This window comes from Amaranthus tricolor, chromosome 4, assembly GCF_026212465.1.
Source record: "Amaranthus tricolor cultivar Red isolate AtriRed21 chromosome 4, ASM2621246v1, whole genome shotgun sequence".
In the NCBI taxonomy this organism is placed as follows: Eukaryota; Viridiplantae; Streptophyta; class Magnoliopsida; order Caryophyllales; family Amaranthaceae; genus Amaranthus; species Amaranthus tricolor.
Window position 1 is genome coordinate 12929036 of NC_080050.1, and position 20000 is coordinate 12949035.

The 20000-nt window shown below is 41.1% G+C and overlaps 1 protein-coding gene across 1 annotated transcript in view; it reads left to right on the forward strand.

Moving 5' to 3' along the window:
- LOC130810749 (geraniol 8-hydroxylase-like) overlaps window positions 1-20000 on the forward strand; it is a gene marked incomplete at its 5' end in the record, with an annotated part of 22422 nt that overhangs the window by 1567 nt on the left and 855 nt on the right. The gene's annotated exons all lie outside the window — the stretch shown is intronic.

Genomic DNA, 20000 nt, shown 5'->3' on the forward strand with positions numbered 1-20000 from the left:
TTAGATGTCCCATTTGCTTGGGCACGGTTATTAAGGATGGTGTGGGGTCCATTAAAAAGGGTAAGTAGTGAAGAGTAAGTAGTGAAGGGTAGTTGGGTAAGTAAGGTATATAGGGGTATATTCGTAATTACTTGTGTGAACTAAGAATATTTATGTAAAAAAAATTTAACAAAAATAGAAATGGGAAAACTAAAAAGACTTTGCCAAATAAGAAAATGGGACAACTAAATTGATTCGGAGGAAATATAATTTAGAGATTGATTGACGAATTTTGCGCAAAAAAACGATTGCACTATACATTATAATATAATATAATTTAAAATTAGTGTAATTTGACAAAATGAAATTTAGTTTTAGAATCTTGCATAAAAAATATAATATAATCTAAAGATTGAAAAATTTTGCTAAAAAAACAATTGCGCTAAAAAAATATAATATTAATAAAATAAAATTTGACTTTTGTTAAGGACTGTCAACGAAACGAGAGAAACGAGAGTCCATCGTGAGCTTTATATGTAGTAATAGTTAGTCGCGTAGTCTGTCGGTCACCAGTTTTTGAAAATCGCAAAAGACTAAAATCCATTGTACACTAATGAAGTCGTTTATAAAAAGAACTCATATCATCCTCATCTCTAATTTTTAAGTCTCAAATATCATCCTTATTTCCAATTTCTTAAGTATGAACTAAAAATAAAGAGCAAAAAAGAAAGAGAAATATCTAAATGACCTAGCAACAATATGAAAGGGTCTAAGACTCATTAATTTTGTATTAAAAATGTTAGCATTCTTCATAAAATATTTGGTACATTATATAAATTAATTCTTTGAATTTTTCCATTATATTTGTTTCGGTAATGAAACGAGGAAGTGCGAGACACTTGGAATACCGCAGATGGAAGCGTTATTGGAAGTAGCAACTCGTGGGAGGAAGCGACCTGAATTCCTGCAAAACAACACGTTAGCCTTGTCCGGGGGGTGATCTCCCGGAAAACCCCTCCGACGCTCAAGTCAGAACGTAGATCGGAGATTAATGAATGACAGATTGTAGAATGAATGCAAGAAGGAAGGTCGGGATTGGGATTGCTAGTGCTAGTGCTAGTGTTTGGGAAGGCTAAGGAAGTACTATAAGCAAGGATACTAGGAAAGCTATTTCAGATGATCCTCCCTCCTTGATGGTAGCCCCTATTTATAATGGTGAGGAAGGGAAGTTGCAGAAGAAGTGAACTATCATGGGAGTAGTGGGAGTAATGGGAGGTGGACTGATCATGGGAAGAGTGGGCAGTTATTCATCTTGAAACAAGGAGAGCCATGCATTGTGGGAGAGTGGGGAGTTAGGGTTTTTCAGAGGTAACTGGCCCATGGGCCATTCAAGGAAGATGGGACTTCCAGAAAAAGCCCATTGACCGAAAGTCAAGGTCAACGGAAAAGGTCAAAGGGTATTTCGGTAATATGATGCTAATTATTAAATAAATAAATTAATTAAAAAACAGTACCATGACATTTAGCCCCACGCATGAAGGAGGATGTGAGTAATAGCCCCAGCGATCAGAAACATCTTCCTTTATGCGGAAAAATACGCGTCCGTCGGACTTGGTTTGATGAAGAAACATGATCGTAGAGAATACTCAAAAGCTCATAAGGAGTAATATGGCCACAATCTGGCAGATCTTCGGACGGATTAGGAAAATTTGGCTCGTAAGCTTCGAATCGACAGTTCACACGTCCAATTCCGAGTTATAATGGAGAAGTTATCGACTTTCAAAATAACCGCAAGAGATGCTTTAAAGTAAAGAAAAATGATCAACACCATCAAAACCGCGGCTTCCAGAATGCCGCGGAATGCTTTTGGTTATCCTTTTTATTTATCGGCAGAAGAATAGATACAGGAGTCAGATCCTGATATGTGCCCAACTGATGTCGCGGAAGCCTCAATACTTTGAATATTTTTGGATAAGGAAGCCCCAAAGAGGGTCCGACTTATCGACCACACGGATCTTCCAAGGACCTGGATATCTTCGAACGAGAACACCACCAAGGCAGGTCCGACTTACAGACCCTACGGACTGGATGCTGGTTTGACCTGATCTACCTTCCTTTTCATCAATGCTTCAAGCCGGAGGGTAGAGGGAAAACATGATACCGCGGCATATTTGAGCTGACCCACTAGCTAAAATGAGCCATATGTATGGAAGACACGGCTTGAATATAGATTTTTATTCTCTACTGAGGTACTTAGGGGGTCCGACTTATCGATGTGGCTGGGAATTTAAAACTTGAAGTAATTCCAAGCCACGGATGACACTAAAGGTACGAAAGCATTTCTCCCGTACTTAGAATTTTTACCTTAACTGGGACCATTTGGGGGTCCGACTTGTCGACCATGCGGACACCCCAACACGGAATAATTCGCCTTCATTCTGGAGTGTAACTCAGGGTCCGACTTATCAATCATACGGACTCTCTGAAATATTTCACCTCATACATACGACGGTTTAGAGCAAAAGTAATGCGACATGGCGTTCGCCGTATCCATAAGTCGGACAGCTGAACATGTAACTTTTTATACTTGAAATAATTCATTCTTGGAGGTGCAGTTTAGGGTCCGACTTGTCGACTTCCCGGACGTACTCAAATATTGGAAGACTTGGAACAAATTTCCACTCTCCCTCTACTTGGGGGTCAGACTTATCGACCCGACGATTGCCCAAAAGTTGGTTAACTGGATACTTGGAGAAATTTGATGTTCCCCCCACATTGGGGATCCGACTTATCAATCCCCCGGCTATAGTTAAGAACTGACACTTCAAAGATTTTTCAATATTTCCTTTCTATTGAGGGTCCGACTTGTAGATCTTACGGAACGTGTTGAACACTTAGAAAAATTCCCAACGATTCCCCCTCATGGGGAGTCCGACTTATCTTTTTCACGACTCTCGTTTGGGATTCACCTTTCCATATATTGTACTTAGGTCTCAAAAGCATTTATTGCTGTTATAAATAAGGTGGTTGGAACAGTTCCCCCTTACTTAATTTTCATTACTTTCTTCAAATTTTTACATTGCTGGAAAGAGAAAGTAGAGAGAGACGCTCTGACAATCTTCATCCTTCCTTCAAACTTCTGACCAATTCTTGAAGATCTTCAAGATATCTGACAGATCTTCATCAAGTTTCTGACAAACTCCAACTTTCTTCAAAGGTATTCAAACTTTTTCCCAGATCTTCGAATTTCTTCAAGTTAATCTTCAAACTGTTCTTAAATTTCTTCGATTTGTTCTTGAATTTCTTCAAATTATTCTTGAATGTTATCCTAGGACATTGAATTCGTTTTATGAATTTAGTCTCTATTCTTTACAAGTTTCGCCTACTACTTTATGATTCTTGTTAACATGGATGTCGCGGCTACTCAAGAGACCATAGCTAACTCAGACATTAACCCTACTAACTTGCCCGAAACTCCTTTGATAGTACGTAGGCGTCTTAATAAAAAGGGGTTGTTAATGAATGATTCAGACAAAAGTAGTTCGGTGAGAATTACCCCCCATTATGAACCAATAAAAGCCGGGGATGAGTTGTCTGTATCCCCTATATACCCTCCGGAGATTATGAAAACTGCTCCTTGGGAAGTGAGCATTGCTTTCTTTCCCAATTACTTGCCGCGAATAAATCCTGACCTGGAAGGGTTATTGTATGTAGATATGGAAAACCTTGAAGGATCAGCCGAGTCTTCTGGAAGGGAGAGCGTAGCGCCAGTTCCTCCTCCATTCTACATTCCAGACGGCGGGCCCCTAAACTACTTCATTGATTTACAGACCAAGAGAGATTCGGATAGTCAACGGGAAGCCATCTCCCGGAAATGGGGTTTGCCGGAGAACATTAATATTATTACACCAGGGAATTACGACACCGTTAGGTTTCCCCCCCTCATTGTATAGCTGCTTACTTTCCTTCTTTCCAACTAGGACTTAGATTCCCTCTTCACCCATTTTTTAGGGAGGTGTTAGAGCTATTAAACGTTTCGGTGCCCGAGCTATATCCTAACGCTTGGGGGTGTATGGTGGCCTTTTTGATTTTATGCAAAGTTTTGGCCGTGCCACCAACACTGACCGCCTTTAGATATATTTTTAGAGCCCGCCTATGTAATTCTCAATCATACGGCTGCGGCTGGATTACTTTTACGCATCGTCGCGGGCTGAAGATAGTCCAAGACCTCCCTGATAACCAAAAGGGGTATAGGACGAAATTTGCGTATTTGTATAATTCGGGAGGATGGAATATTAAGACCTCCTTCGACATCAAACCCAACCTTTCAGGTTTTAATAATGGAATCTCGCAGTGTTCTTTTAGTGACGCGGTGATCATTGAATATGCGAAGATGGACGTTCAATTGGGAAGGAAACCCATGAACGTCCAACTTAATTGGATACCCGGTCGTCCTGAGTTGGAGAATGAGAACCTCCTCTCAGCATTCGGCATCAGCTTGGCTATCGATCGGAGTAAGAGTTGTCGGATTTCTTCCTTCTCTTTTCTATGGCATGTTTAGTTGTTTCTAACTCATGGTTTTACAGGGATAGCCAAGGAAAATCTTCGAGCAAAGAGTCCAGATCTAATGAAGAAATTCAGTGTTTTGAGACTTGCTCAAGGGGCCATCCAACGGCCCGAGGATAAGCCTCTACCTCTTCCTCCGAAGGTATATCTTCACACATTTTTTCGTTCTGAAAGATTTCTGTTGATTCCTCCTAACCTTTTCTTTTGTAGGACTCGACGACCGTAGAGAAGGGTCTTGACGAGGTGCCCGACGAGGAAGAGGCTCTCCGTCTCCTTGAGGAGAGGAGAAAAGTACACGTTCCCGATGACTCCCAAAGGGTAATCCCCTCTAAGAAGAGGGAATCAAAGAAAAAGAAAAGTGGGAAGGGGAGGAAGAGAAAAAGAGACTCTCCTTCCCACGGGGAGAGCGCGGCAAAGAAGGTCTCCCTCGATACCATACATACCGCCGTACCTCTACAGGCGAGGTCGGCGGGAGGGGAGACGTCGACTCCCCCGGCCGAAGCCCCCATCTCCCCGAAAGACAAGGAGACGGTCGGGGAGTCGTCTGCGGCCCCAGAGCCGCGGATAGAGGAGGTGTATCGTCGTAGGGAGGTCACACCTTTCCAACCCGATACCCTATTTAATGAATTGGGGCACAAGGGTATGATTACCCGTTTCAACCGGGCGACGTCCCATCTGATCAGCCGGAAGGACGTCGATCATCTGGACTCCCTGCCTCCTGTCGACAGGGTTCGTCAACTCCAGGCCTCGGCGGCTGAGGTACAATATCAGTTTTTCAGTCTGTTCGAATTAGATTGCCGGATGATCTATTTGACCTTATTCTCCTTTGCAGACGTACTTAAGGCTATCGTTTGAATTGAAACTTAGCCGTCAGAGTGCCGCGGACAGAGAAACCCTGGCGGCCCTCACTTCTCACTGCCAAGAACAAGAGGAGGAGCTGAAGAGGCTGTGGGCGGATCTTGAGGAGCTGCCTTCCGTAAAGGAGAAGCTGGCTAAGTGCGTTGAATTAAAAGAGCGCTTAGTCAGCACAGAAGAATGGCGAGAAAGGGCCAGGAAGCAGCTTGAAGGGACCGTGGCTAACTTGGACACGGCGTCAAATATGTCGGCCACCCTTGGCCATGAGATCGGGCACCTGACGGATGTTCATGCTAAGCTGGTGCGACAAAACCAGTCACTTCTGCGTCAGGTGTCCGATGATTCGGATAAGTTCCAAACCTTGCTGTCCGCGGCAAGAATATACAAGCTTTGCTTGGGTAGGAAGTCGCGGATGGTAAGGGATTGGTTGTCCTCGGATGAGCCGGAGGCATCAAGTTTCTTGGGGGCGCTAACCACGGAAATGGTGGGAGCCGGTACCATGATAAGCGGTGAAAGATTCCGCCTAGCTGCCGCGGAGTTAGGCGTCGACTTTGATTCCCTCCTTGAGAAGGCCAATGAGAAGGGGAACGAAGCTTTGGCTAACCTAGCTCCGATTTTGGATCGGGAGTCAGCGGTGCTGGTGGACCCCCATTGGGACGCGGAAGAGGCTAGGGAGTGGTCGGAGAGAGTGGACCCTGCTGCTGAAAAGGAGGCCTTACGTCTTGATTTGGACAAACTCTCTCTCTCTCCTCCCTCTGCCTCGGACGTCTCCGAGAACTTGGCGCTTTCTAAGCTGGAGAGTTTGTGTTTAGACTTATCCAATTTGCTGATTGACGAGGGCAAAAACCTCCAAGGCTTATCCAGGGACTTATCCGAGATCGGAGTGGAGCCGTTCGATGTTGAAGAATTCATAAGCTTCACTCCAAGCCTTGGCGAGGGAGTGGCCGGGTCCCCCCCTCAAGATCCGGAGGGAGATGTAGACGCCTTCTTGGATGATCTCTGATTTTTGTAATATAAATTTTGTAATATTAACTTTTGTAACCTTAAATATAATCAATTTGTATGTTGATCTTGATGCCGTATTTGTTTAAATATTTCAAATTTTCTTTCATCGGCCGCGGCTTCTCTCCCTCACTAGGCGGGAAACAGCCTTTAATTGATGTCACGGCTTGAACTTGTAGATTTGACAATTTCGACCTTGGAACCAATTTAAGGGTCCGACTTATCAATGTCGCGGTTGGTTGAACTTCAGGACCCTTATCAGAGGGTCCGACTTGTCGACGTTGCGTACAAGGAACATTCAGCTAGATATTTGGAATGATTTTTAACTCGGGACCCCAATCTGAGGGTCCGACTTGTCGATGTCCCGGTTGGGAAACATTTTGGCGAATAACTTTGAATATTTTTGAAGTTTGGGACCCCAATCTGGGGGTCCGACTTGTCGATGTCCCGGTTGGGAAACATCTTTGTGAAAAACTTGGAATATTTTTGAACTTAGGGACCCCAAACTGGGGGTCCGACTTATCGATGTCCCGGTTGGAAAACATCTTTGTGAAAAACTTAGAATGTTTTTGAATTCAGGGACCCCAAACTGGGGGTCCGACTTATCGATGTCCCGGTTGGAAAACATCTTTGTGAAAAACTTAGAATGTTTTTGAATTCAGGTACCCCAAACTTCCGACTTATCGATGCTACGAACAGATGGTGAATGCTTCAAATGATTTTTGGTCTTGGAACCCTATTCTAAGGGTCCGACTTATAGATATCACAAGTTCGTTAGTGACTTAGAATAATTTGATAATGGGACCCCTCTCAAGGGGTCCGACTTATGGATATTACTGATTTAATAAGATTTGCAATAGATTTTTACCAAATAATTGCGAACATAGGAGCCGGATAATCTGAAAATGAAACTTCTGTTATAAAGGATTGATAAGAATACAAATGACGATGACAAAAGTGATTTCGAATGACCACGCAACTATGTTGCGAAATGAAGGTAGTCGCGGATTGATGCTGATAAGTTTGTCTCTGTTGAAGCTGCTTACACTGATACTAGTAACTGATTGCCCCTTGCAAATTTTATTAAATGAAGAATTTCTTTAAGTGGTCTCCATTCCATGGACGGGGTAGTTTTCTCCCTTTCATGTTTTCTAGTTCGAACGTTCCTGGTTTGATGATGCGGGTGACTTTGAAAGGTCCGTCCCAGTTGGCCCCTAACTTTCCTTTTTCAACAATCTTCCCAGTAGCTTCGACTTTTCGGAGGACGAGATCATTGACTTGGATACGTCTTGTTTTCACATGGCGGTTGAAGCTACGAATCATCTTCTGCTTTTGGGCCACCGATCTCAGTAGTGCATTTCCTCTGGTCTCTGGAAGTAGGTCTAAGTTTGCTCTTTTTCCTTCTTCGTTCTCGTCGTATGAGTAGTAGGTGACCCTTGTAGAGGGTACTCCTATTTTCACTGGAAGTACGGCTTCGGACCCGTACACTAAAGAGAACGGCGTATGCCCCGTGGCCTCTTTGATTGTTGTTCGACTTGCCCATAAGATGCCTGGTAATTCTTCATCCCAATTTCCTTTGACCCCTTCTATCTTCTTTTTGATACCGTTGAGGATTTCCTTGTTTGCGGACTCAACTTGCCCGTTAGTTTGAGGTCGGGATACAGAACTGAACCTGATTTGGATGTTGAACCTGTCGCAGTACTCGGTGGTGTTCTTGCTAACAAATTGCCTTCCATTGTCTGTTATGATCACACGAGGGATGCCATATCTTGTTATAATATTCCGCCATATAAACTGACAGACTTGCTTGTCTGTGATAGAGCTAAGAGCCTCTGCTTCCACATACTTGGTGAAGTAGTCGATAGCCACAATGATGAACTTTCTTTGGCCCTTGGCAGGTGGAAAAGGGCCAAGGAGATCCATACCCCACTTGTCGAATGGCAGGACGGCTTGCAAGACGGTCAAGTAATTAGAGGGTTTCCTCCCTATCTTTGAGTGATACTGACATTCAGGACACCGTAGGATCAACTCTTCCGCGTCTTTCCGGAGTGAAGGCCAATAATAACCACTTCTAAGGACTTTGCTAATGACCGTTCGCACTCCCTGGTGTATTCCGCATCCACCTTCGTGTATTTCGCGTAGGATATAGTTTCCTTCTTCAGGAGCAACACATTTCAGGAGGGGATGTGTGTATGACTTTTTATAAAGCGTTCCTTCATGAAGTTCGAACCATTTGGCCTTCTTCTGGAGCATTTTGGCCTGATTCTCGTCCTGGGGGAGCGTTTGATCTTGCAGGTACTTAACGTATGGCCCCATCCATGTTTCAGATCTGTCAATGGTGTTGATCATGAAGTTGATGCTGGGGTTGGGGAGCACTTCCCAAATTATATCACGAGCCGCGGAAGTATCTGCGGAGCTGGCAAGTTTTGCTAGGGAATCGGCCTGGGCATTTTTTGGGATCGTGGAATGTGCTCCAACGTGAACTTGTCAAACTTTGGAATAAAGTCCTTCACTTGCTGCAGATACATTTTCATGCTATCATCTTTAGCCTCGAATTCCCCGTTTACTTGCCCCACTATCAATTGGGAATCCGAGAATGCGGCCAATTCTTTAGCCCCTGCCTCGTAGCAGATTTTCAGCCCCATCAGTAATGCTTCATACTCGGCCTCATTGTTGGATGCCGCGAACTCAAATCTGACCGCCCTTTCCATGCGGACCCCGGCGGAGGACACGATGAGGAGCCCGGCCCCACTCGCCGATTGTGTTGAAGACCCGTCTACATACAATTTCCATTCTCGATTAAGTTCAGCAGGAGGGGGGGAAGTGCTTTCAGCAATAAAGTCAGCCAAGGCTTGTGCTTTAATTGCCGTTCGAGGCTCGTACTCGATGCCGAAGTCTGCTAGCTGGTTTGCCCAATCGGTAACGCGACTTGACTTATTTTTCCCTTCCAGAATCTTTTTCAAAGGTTGATCAGTCCGAACGATGATCTGGTGGGATTGGAAGTATGGCCTCAATTTTCTGCTTGCCATCACTATTGCGAATATGACCTTTTCCACTTCGCAGTAGTTCCCCTCTGAGCCCCGGAATGCATGACTCACATAGTATATTGGAAGCTGAATCTTTTCTCTTTCCGCCACTAGTACTCCGGATAGCGAGTACTCGGAGATAGAGACATATAGGACCAGCTTCTCCCCTTTGATGGGTGATACTAATTTCGGCAAGGTAGACAGGTGTTCCTTCAATTCCTGGAATGCTTCTTCTGCTTCTTTCGTCCATTCGAACTTGCTTTGCTTTAGGGTTTTGAAGAAGGGGGAGCATTTGTCCGCGAATTTGGATAGAAATCTCCCTAAGGCTGCTAGGCACCCTGTTAGTTTCTGCACTTCTTTTACGGATCTGGGGGACTTCATATCTTGGATTGCCTTAATTTTGTCAGGGTTTGCCTCTATCCCTCTTTCGTCGACAAGGAAACCAAGACACTTACCTCCAGTAACTCCAAAGACGCATTTATCTGGATTGAGTCGCATTTGGTGCTTCCGGAGGGTTATGAATGTTTCTCGGAGGTCTGCAGCATGTTCAGATGCTTGCTTGCTCTTTGCAATCATGTCGTCCACGTATACCTCCAGATTTCGGCCTATCTGAGACTGGAAGACTTTGTTTACCATTCTCTGATACGTGGCTCCGGCGTTTTGTAGACCAAAGGGCATGACTTTGTAGCAGTACACGCCGGCATTCGTGATGAACGCTGTGTGCGGTTGGTCTTCAGTGGCCAACGGGATTTGATGATAACCTGCGTTAGCATCCATGAAGCTTAACAGGGCGTGTCCTGCTGTGGAGTCCACCAAACGATCTATCTTGGGGAGAGGGTAGTCGTCTTTTGGGCATGCCTTGTTTAGATCCGTGAAATCGACGCACATTCTCCACTTCCCGTTGGATTTCTTGACGAGAACAACGTTGGAGAGCCAATCTGAATATTTGCATTCCCTGATGAATCCGACCTTCAATAACTTCTCCACCTCCTCTTTGGCGGCCTCTATTCGCTCTCTTCCCTGATGTCGCAGCTTTTGCTTCACGGGTTTATAACCTGGCTTTATATCAAGTTTATGACACGTGATATGGGTAGGGATACCAGGCATCTCTTCCGTGGAGAAAGCGAAGACATCGCGGAACTCGGCGATGGTGGCCAAGAGATCAGTCTTGATTGCGTCTGAGAGGTTTTTTCCAACCTTTATTTGTTTCCCATCAAACATCTCCACCTCCTCATACCGTTCCACTGGGTGAGGCCTTCCGTGGGCGTTGGGGTTGTCTGTATACACGCTCATGACGGCTGAAGAGTCTCCCCTCTTTCTTTTGGAGGGAGTGGAGGAGGTTTCTCGCTTGAGGGTACTCACTAGACATTGACGAGCTGTCACTTGGTCCCCTTTGAGTATACCCACTTGCCCATCATCCCGCTCAAACTGAAGCAAGAGTTGATGAGGGAAGATTGCGGCTTTGATTTTGTTGATGAGCGGAAGCCCCATGATGGCGTTGTAGGGGAATGTGAGATCTACAACCGTGAATCGTATGGGCATCGTTCTAATTTTGTCCTTCTCTCCTACTCGTACGGGTAGTACGATGGTACCTAGTGGAACGACCTGGTTTCCCCCAAACCCGATCAAAGGTTTATCGAGGGGTTGCAAGTGTTTTTCTTCAAACTGCATTTTCCTTAGGCAATCCATTGTTAGAAGATCAGCCGTACTTCCGGTATCTACAAGTACCCTTTTGACTTTCATTTGCCCAATTTTCAAAGTGACCACCAGAGGGTCAGTATGTCGTTGTTGCAGCATTTGGGAGGTCGTGGCATCGAATTTCATGACCGGCCCACTGGATGTGGTCATTGGGGGTCCCTTTAGCAGAGTATGGACGCTATCTCTTGCGGCGCGGATGGTGGGATATTCCTCAGTGTATCCACCGAAAATCAGGTTGATAGTCCCTTGAGTGTTGGAACTTTCGCGCCTGGCCTCATCCCTCCCGGGGGATCTGCGTTTATGGTGCCACGGCTTTCTTTCGACTTCTTTTGCTACATAGTCTCCCTTGTTGATGAACCTCGACAGTTTCCCTTCATCAGCCAATTGGTGCAGGATACGTTTAAGTTCACGGCATTGGGCCAAAGTGTGGCCGTGTTCTTTGTGGTAGTCACACCACAGATTGAAGTTACGACGGTTGGAGGGGGTGTTAGTAGGAGGCGGAGTCGGCAATTCATTGCGGATGGCATAGAATATGTCTTTCCTGTTGCGGTTGAACATCGGGTCATTGCCTCTATCGAGTATACTCCGCGTCCTTGTTTCCCTTTCCGCGACGTACACATGTCTGGATCGTGGAGGCCCCATATCTGACGGGGGCTCCGGACGACGTGGAGGGTAGTTTCTTTCCCTCCTCAATGCTTGTTCCTCTCTGTTTCTCGAGGATTGATTGGTAATGAGGTCCTTCTTATCAGACCTCCGTTTCTTAGGATCATGGGCCTGACATATTTCGGAGGCCGTGACATAGCTTTGGCATTGCTTCATGGCCTCCGCGTATGTCTTCACTTGACTTTCGACCAACTGGAACTTCAGCCGTTGGGCCTTCATTCCGTTGATCAGGGCGTTTAATGCAACCGATTCTTCCAAATCGGTTACCTCCAACACCGCCTCATGAAACTTTTTTAGATAGGATGATATGGATTCTCCTTCTAATTGCGTGATGCTGAGTAAGTGGAAATTTGATTTCTCCTGCCTCCTGGAAGCTATAAAGTGGCCCAGGAACTTCTCTTCCAGTTGGGCAAAGTTGTGTATACTTCCTCCTGGAAGGGAAGTATACCATGTCAGTGCTACCCCCGTAAGAGTAGTCGGGAAGAACTTGCACCACAACAACGGGTCGTTGGTATACAGCAACATCAAGTTTTTGTAGGCCATCAGATGTTCCTCCGGGCAGGACGTTCCATCGAAGGCCGTCATGTTTGGAATCTTTATCTTCCCATTACTGGGAGTATTTAGTATCACCGGGGCCAATGGAGAGATTATGGGTACGAGTTTTCCAGAAAGGCTACTTTTGCCGGCCTCATTCCGCGGCATGGAGATGCGGCGGCTAGACTCCGCGGCTTGGGCTTGCTTTCTTTCTTCCCTCCTTTTATCCACCAATGATTGGACGCTTTCAGACGTCTTTTGTTTCTTACTTTCTAGGAAGGTGCGGACATCTCGAGAGGCGATTTTAGATTCGCGCATCCCGCAGACCTGTTTTGCTGAGGCTCGGGTAGGTTCTAGATCTCTCCCGCCTCTTCTTATTACGTCTACTGGAGTGGGACGTCCTCGAGTTCCCATCCTGAGATTCATGAGACTTCGGTATCTCCTGATGGGGTTCGATTCGTGCCCGCAAGTTTTTTATTTGATCCGCCATGTCTTCTAATACTCGTTGCTGAGCAGGAGCATTATTCATGACGGCGCGGAGTTGTTCAGAGAAAGCAGCCGTGAGGTTCTGTGCTAGCATGTCCAGATCACGGCGAGTCACGGCTTGATTATTAGCGTGACCTGCAGAAGTGTCTGTATCTGTGCTATGCACGGTTGCGGTTTGTGTTGGATTTCTTTTGGGAGCCATGACTTTTTGTAACTGTCCCCACAGACGGCGCCAAACTGTTTCGGTAATGAAACGAGGAAGTGCGAGACACTTGGAATACCGCAGATGGAAGCGTTATTGGAAGTAGCAACTCGTGGGAGGAAGCGACCTGAATTCCTGCAAAACAACACGTTAGCCTTGTCCGGGGGGTGATCTCCCGGAAAACCCCCCCGACGCTCAAGTCAGAACGTAGATCGGAGATTAATGAATGACAGATTGTAGAATGAATGCAAGAAGGAAGGTCGGGATTGGGATTGCTAGTGCTAGTGCTAGTGTTTGGAAAGGCTAAGGAAGTACTGTAAGCAAGGATACTAGGAAAGCTATTTCAGATGATCCTCCCTCCTTGATGGTAGCTCCTATTTATAATGGTGAGGAAGGGAAGTTGCAGAAGAAGTGAACTATCATGGGAGTAGTGGGAGTAATGGGAGGTGCACTGATCATGGGAAGAGTGGGCAGTTATTCATCTTGAAACAAGGAGAGCCATGCATTGTGGGAGAGTGGGGAGTTAGGGTTTTTCAGAGGTAACTAGCCCATGGGCCATTCAAGGAAGATGGGACTTCCAGAAAAAGTCCATTGACCGAAAGTCAAGGTCAACGGAAAAGGTCAAAGGGTATTTCGGTAATATGATGCTAATTATTAAATAAATTAATTAATTAAAAAACAGTACCATGACAATATTAATTTATATATAAATTTAATTTTATTATTTATTAAATAGATATAAATATTAATTGAATAGTGTTTAATAATAAATATATAAATATATTTATAAATTATAATAATAATAATATTCCTCATAATAACTTATCAAATACATTCAAAATAAATAATAATAATATTTTTCATAATAAAAAAGAAATAATAAAATTTAAAATAAAACTTATGCAATAATTGGGTTATGTTTATTATTATTGGGACGGACATATGCACGTATCCTCAGGAAAAATACATACTGGTTTTCACGACGGAATCTACGACGACAATGTACCTTGCAATATTTCACGACTGTGTCTTCAATTGAATAACTTTAGTGACACACTGATTTCCATCCCGAGTCGGTGCCTAAAGCCGTGATGATAGAAACTTAGAGGTGGAATTGAGAAAGTATCATCTACATTATTGAGATATTTCGGTACTTGAATATTTAAACCCATTTCTCCATCCGAAACGACTACAATTTTAATGGAATCATTTTACTAGTTACACCCTTAACTCTCGCGCAAATGACTGAATTTTTGACATTAATAGCTTATCTTCCACACATTTTCTCTTTCAATACCATCTACCTATTTTAATGTTTTGTTTATCATTCCAAAATCAAATCCCAAAATTATTTTTATGGAGTAACAACTAATAAGAGGTCACATATTCGAATCTATCACCTCTTATTTAAAGCGTGAGAATGGTGATGTATTAGAGTTCGAACAATGTGTTTCAAACTCCAATATTGCCAAGATCGAATGTGTGAAGTTTAGTAACAAACAAATTACGTTATCAATGATATCGATGTTTGTAGGAGAAAGTAAAGCAATAAAATGACATAAAGATTTAACGAGGTTCACCCAACTAAGGCTACGTCTTTCGGTGTGTAGTATCTCTTATATTATCAAAGGAGGTCAAAGAACTCTCAAATATGAAGAATTACAATAGAGAAGAGATATAGGCTAGCGTTTGGCTTTTGATGTATTTTGTGGATGTTCACAATGTGAATGAGAGCTCTCTATTTATAGGAGAGATCACACTAAGTAACATTAAGTATATTAAAGCTATGAATAAATGATAATGAAACATCCCTAAGAACTTGAAAAGTCAAAAACAGCATCCTAGGAGCATCAGAGACATCGCTCGACCAAAGCAGAGGCTTGCTCGATCGAGTAGCCTGGTCGAGCGGACTGTAGGAAGTTTCTGGTTACATTCTGTCTGTTTGCTCGACCCATTCTGAAGCTCGCTCGGTCGAGCGAGCTGGTCGAGCAGCACTTCAGAGGGCTTCTAACAGTATTGCTCGACTTGCATAGTAGAGCATCTTGAATTAAACCTTTGAACTTCTTCATTAGGTCCCATAACTCCCATGAATAACTCATTAATTCATACTTTAATCATCATCATAAACCACAAATATTGAGACTCATCTTAACACACCATATCATGACATACTTATGAGATTCCATCCCAAGAGTCACCACATGAATACACACACCAAATGTGCACTCAAGTCACACCATTCATAACAAAGTGGAATATTTAATGTTAGATATTAGGGGACTTGTGTTTCATCAACACTTTTAGGCTGAAGGGTACTCGTGTATGTGAGGGAGTATGTTAGTCTATATAATATATCCTGGAGCTGATGTTCAGTTTAACTTTTGGTTGAGTTGATTCCTTGATACTAAATTTTTGTAAAACTAAATTAAAATCATTTAAGGGTTAGTTGAATATAAATTTTAAGTATCCAATGTAGTTCAATGGTTTATTTAGAAAAATTACTTAGAATAATCTAATCTTTTAGTAATAATCCTATAATAATTCCAATTATAAGAAGTGCTTGCTAAGAATGCATTAAGATAACCTCTTACCTATTCAATAAGTCATTCTGCATAAATTGATAAAAAAGTAAATTTATTTTTTGAATTTTTTATATTTTTAACTTTCTTTTTCTTTTTTTTTTTGTAGCAATTAAATTGTAAAAATTGGTTAAAATTTGGCTAACACTGTTCTCGGGTAAGTCAACCATAAATTGAGATTATTCATGGTTAATCAAAAGTTAGGATTATCGTAAGAAAAAACAATTAAAGGTCGAATTATTTTAGGTAATTTTACCTTTTATTTATGTTTTTTTACATACCTGAAAAGTGAATAAGTATAATAGTTTAAAAGATCGATGTAATAAAGCTCATATAAAAGGTGAAAAAAACATTTATTATATCAATGTACTTTTAAACGTTATATAAAATGTGTGTTATAATGAGACTATCTCCAACAACATTTTATGGAATACTGAAAAATGCTAAATAGCATCTTTGTAAACTACATTACAAATATATAATATATTAACTTAAATTAACTATGTAATTCATAACGAACTAATTGAAAATTATTTAGTTCTTTATTCATGTATTTATGACAAAGTAATTAACATGGTATGATCTAGTTTCAACACTTTCAACATTCATCGGTCATTGGCCATCTCATAAACAGGCAATAAGAAAGTTTGTTATGGGCCGATGAACTTTTAAATAAAATAATTTTTTTAATAAAATTTGTTAAAAAAACTAAGCTCTTTGAGAAAATAATTTCTAAAATAAATGTCTTTACATTCAAGCCACCAGTAAGATCTTGTTTACTAACTCAATGTTGTATGCAAGTTTATCTCTAAAGTTGCATACAAGAAGGAAGAACACAACTTGTTTTTGTGGATGAATAAGTATGGGTTGCAAAGTGAATACTTTTATAATTTTAGGGTACAAAGAGGGATTTTTTGAAGGTGAATGTTGTCGACCAAGAGACAAAAATGGATGCTACGGGGAATATAATATGGCGGCATTTTTGGGAGAGAAAGAAGAGTAAGGTGTTTGAGGATAATTTGCAAGCTTTAAATGACAATGTTACAATTATACCACAAAGTAATTCAAAGGCTCCTAAGATCACAAGTGAATTGCAACTCCACTTAGCAAAGAAACTTTCAAGTTTACTTTTCTAATCCAAGAATACAAAACAAGATAGGAACTTAAGTAAATATAAGTTTGATTTCCTATAAAACTTTAACAAACTAAAATACTCCCTCCGAACCAATTTAAATGTCCCATTTGCTTGGGCACGGTTATTAAGGATAGTGTGGGGTCCATTAAAAAGGGTAAGTAGTAAAGGGTAAGTAGTGAAGGGTAGTTGGGTAAGTAAGGTATATGGGGGTATATTCGTAATTACTTGTGTGAACTAAATATATTTAGATAAAAAAAGATTGATAAAAATAGAAATGGGACAACTAAAAACTTTGCCAAATAAGGAAATAGGACAACTAAATTGGTTCGGAGGGAGTATTATATTACTAAGGTAGATTTCAATTCTAATTCAATTTGGCGCCCCTAAAAAACCATATTATAAGAAAACTACCTTAACTTCCCCTTATTACACATTCAGGATGTTGTAACTTAATTTAAACATTTAAAATTTAGAGGGAAAGTGAATTAGCTTAGAAATGATAGGCATCAGATTTTAATTGAGGGAGAGAACTTGCTTTGGAGTAATATAACTACCCATCATTAACTTGTAACTTGCATAACCTATTACGTACCTCCTTGCTCTTTAAAACTAACTTTGGGAGGGAAGATTTTTGTATTAAACCTATGGAGAAATGACTGAATATGAGTTGAATAACTTCCCATCACTAGCGTTATAAGTTTCACAATTTACTTGTAACCCCTATGCTTCATTACTTGCATAATTTCCTATGCACTGATTTGCATAACTTGGATAATAATTTGCATAACTTCCCACACAACTTATCATGCATGTGTTTAGTGTTTGTAGAACCTCACGTATTTGCTTACTTGGTTTGTCATGTATGTGCTAGATGGTTGTAGAATCTTTTGTAACATTTTGCTTTCTACTCATGTAATTTATATCTATTAAAAGTTTTTTATTATGCAAGCAAATATTTAAAAAACCTACTCAACTTAAGCGTTTGTTCATTGAATTATTACAACCCAATTTAAATGCTAAACTCTTTTCGAGTGTAACGAAAGTTACTAAACTCTGTTGAAAGTAAAATGAATACAAAGCTTATAAATAACTTAAGAAATCAAAGCATCTACTTCTTGAACTTGGAATCGTTTGAGATTGAGCTGTGACATGAACTTCGACTTGGATTTGTGAGCGAGGGTGTGTTGTCACCACCATCATTTTCTCCCACATCTAGAGAGGATGATTGGACATTGATTGCACCATCAATCTCCAAGATTTTATAAATTCTTAATGCTGAAAGAGTTGATATTCTCAAATCCATCTTATATGAACCTCATATCTAAAAGTCATGGTCTTCTTAGTAAAACAAGACATTCATCCACAAGGATGACATAGCACCATATTTCTTCTTTGTAATTCTTGCCAATGCTTGGTTAAGATTACTCTATGTGACATTTGTGGTCCTTTACCTTGATTTAACCATTGTACAACATAAGGGTGTGAGTGAGGGGAAGTGGATAATCTCATCTTGGACACTAAGGCTTGTGATGCTACATTTGTGCAGCTGCCCCTATCAATAACGAGAGTGCATATCTTTATCTTGGATAGTGCAAAATGTATATAATATAACTTCTCCTTTTGAGTTTGTGTTTGGTGTTAAATAAACATGTGACACCTTGTGATGCATCAAACATTCTCTTTCATAATTGAATGGGTCCAACCTTAGCTTCTTTTATACTAGCTTTGAGTTTAATTAAAGTAACAATCTTTTTCTTAGGACATTCTAAGGCAATGTACCTTGGTCCTTGTCACATAAAACATCTCCTTAGGAATCGTGGGTTTTTAGGAATTAGGTTAGATGTGGTGTTGCTTTTGGGCATATTTGGGGTAGGATTTTTATTGGTGGATATGGATGCTTCTTAATTTTGGAAATTTGTTGAGTTAAGGGGCTACGTCTAAAATATGTTTTTGTGATTTTAGCCGTTGGTTTTAGCTTTTGTTGTTGTTTCACTTTTGAGCAAAGGTGATTAATTCTTCTAAGTTTGAATAAGGATCTAACACAACAACCTTTGCAAACTTGATTTCAAGTCCTCCTAAGAAAATACAAACGTTTGAGTCTCATCTTCATTCACTTCTTATTTCAGAGCTAAAGTCTCGAATTTCCTAGCACACTCTTCCACAGTGTTTGTGCATGTGCCAAGTGATGGAATCTAGAGATATTTTCTTGCATATAATAGGATGGTAAGAATTTTCCTTCAAGAGTTTGCTCATTTTGGTCAAAGTGTGTATCCTTATCTTACTGTGCTCTTAATGCTGAGACTGACTCCTACAATGTTGTGGCGTATTTACTGAATTTCAAGGCCACAAGCTTGACCCTTTATTCTTCTGGAGAATTTTGGCATTCAAAAACTCTTTCCACAGCACTTAAGCACTCAATAATATCGTCTGCATCTAGTCTCCCTTCAAATTTGGGTAGATCAACTTTAAAATCAGAAAAGAAACAGTTTTGGGTGTTTGTGATATGTTAATTGCGTGGTTGTTCTTTGTGGGATATAGGCAAAGGAGGTACATTTTCTCAATCATGTAGTAACGTGCATCATTACGGTGTTGGTTATAAAAGGAGAAATATTATTTGTTCATCCTCTTAAGAGTCTCATTAACTATTGATTTGTCTTCAAGATAAGGCTTTAAAGGCTCAATTTCCTTGTGTAATTCACCATATTAATTTGGGTTTTGGTTAAAGAATGTCATTATATTTTGGGGTATGATAAGAGGTTTATCATAGAGTATACGATGGAAGATATAAACTGGCTCTGGTATCAAAATGTTATGTGCCATCTTATCTCTAAGGTTTACGCAAGAAGGAAGAGCATACTTATCTGATATAAACTCTGTAGTTCTAATTTCTTCTTGTCTTTGTACGATTTATTTACTTATCTGATAAACACAAACAATTCAAGGAGTAGCCAAAATTTGCTTAACCTTGTTAAGTTACAATGTAATATTTTTCAATTTATTTTCTTGCACAATACCTCTTGTTACTTGCATATTTAGCCATGTTATTATTAATTAGTACACCTTTAAGCCACAATTTCAGCATGGCCATAGCTTTCTCACTTTGTTAGTTTCATGAGACTTTTGCCTAACATTATATCATTTTTAATCACCGTAAAAGAATTGATTTAAAATAAACAAATAGTGTTAAATTAATTTTAATAGAATATGTATAGAGTACGATCAAATTGGTCCGTTAAATTATAAACTCAGACTCTTGAATGAAGCGTGACCAAATT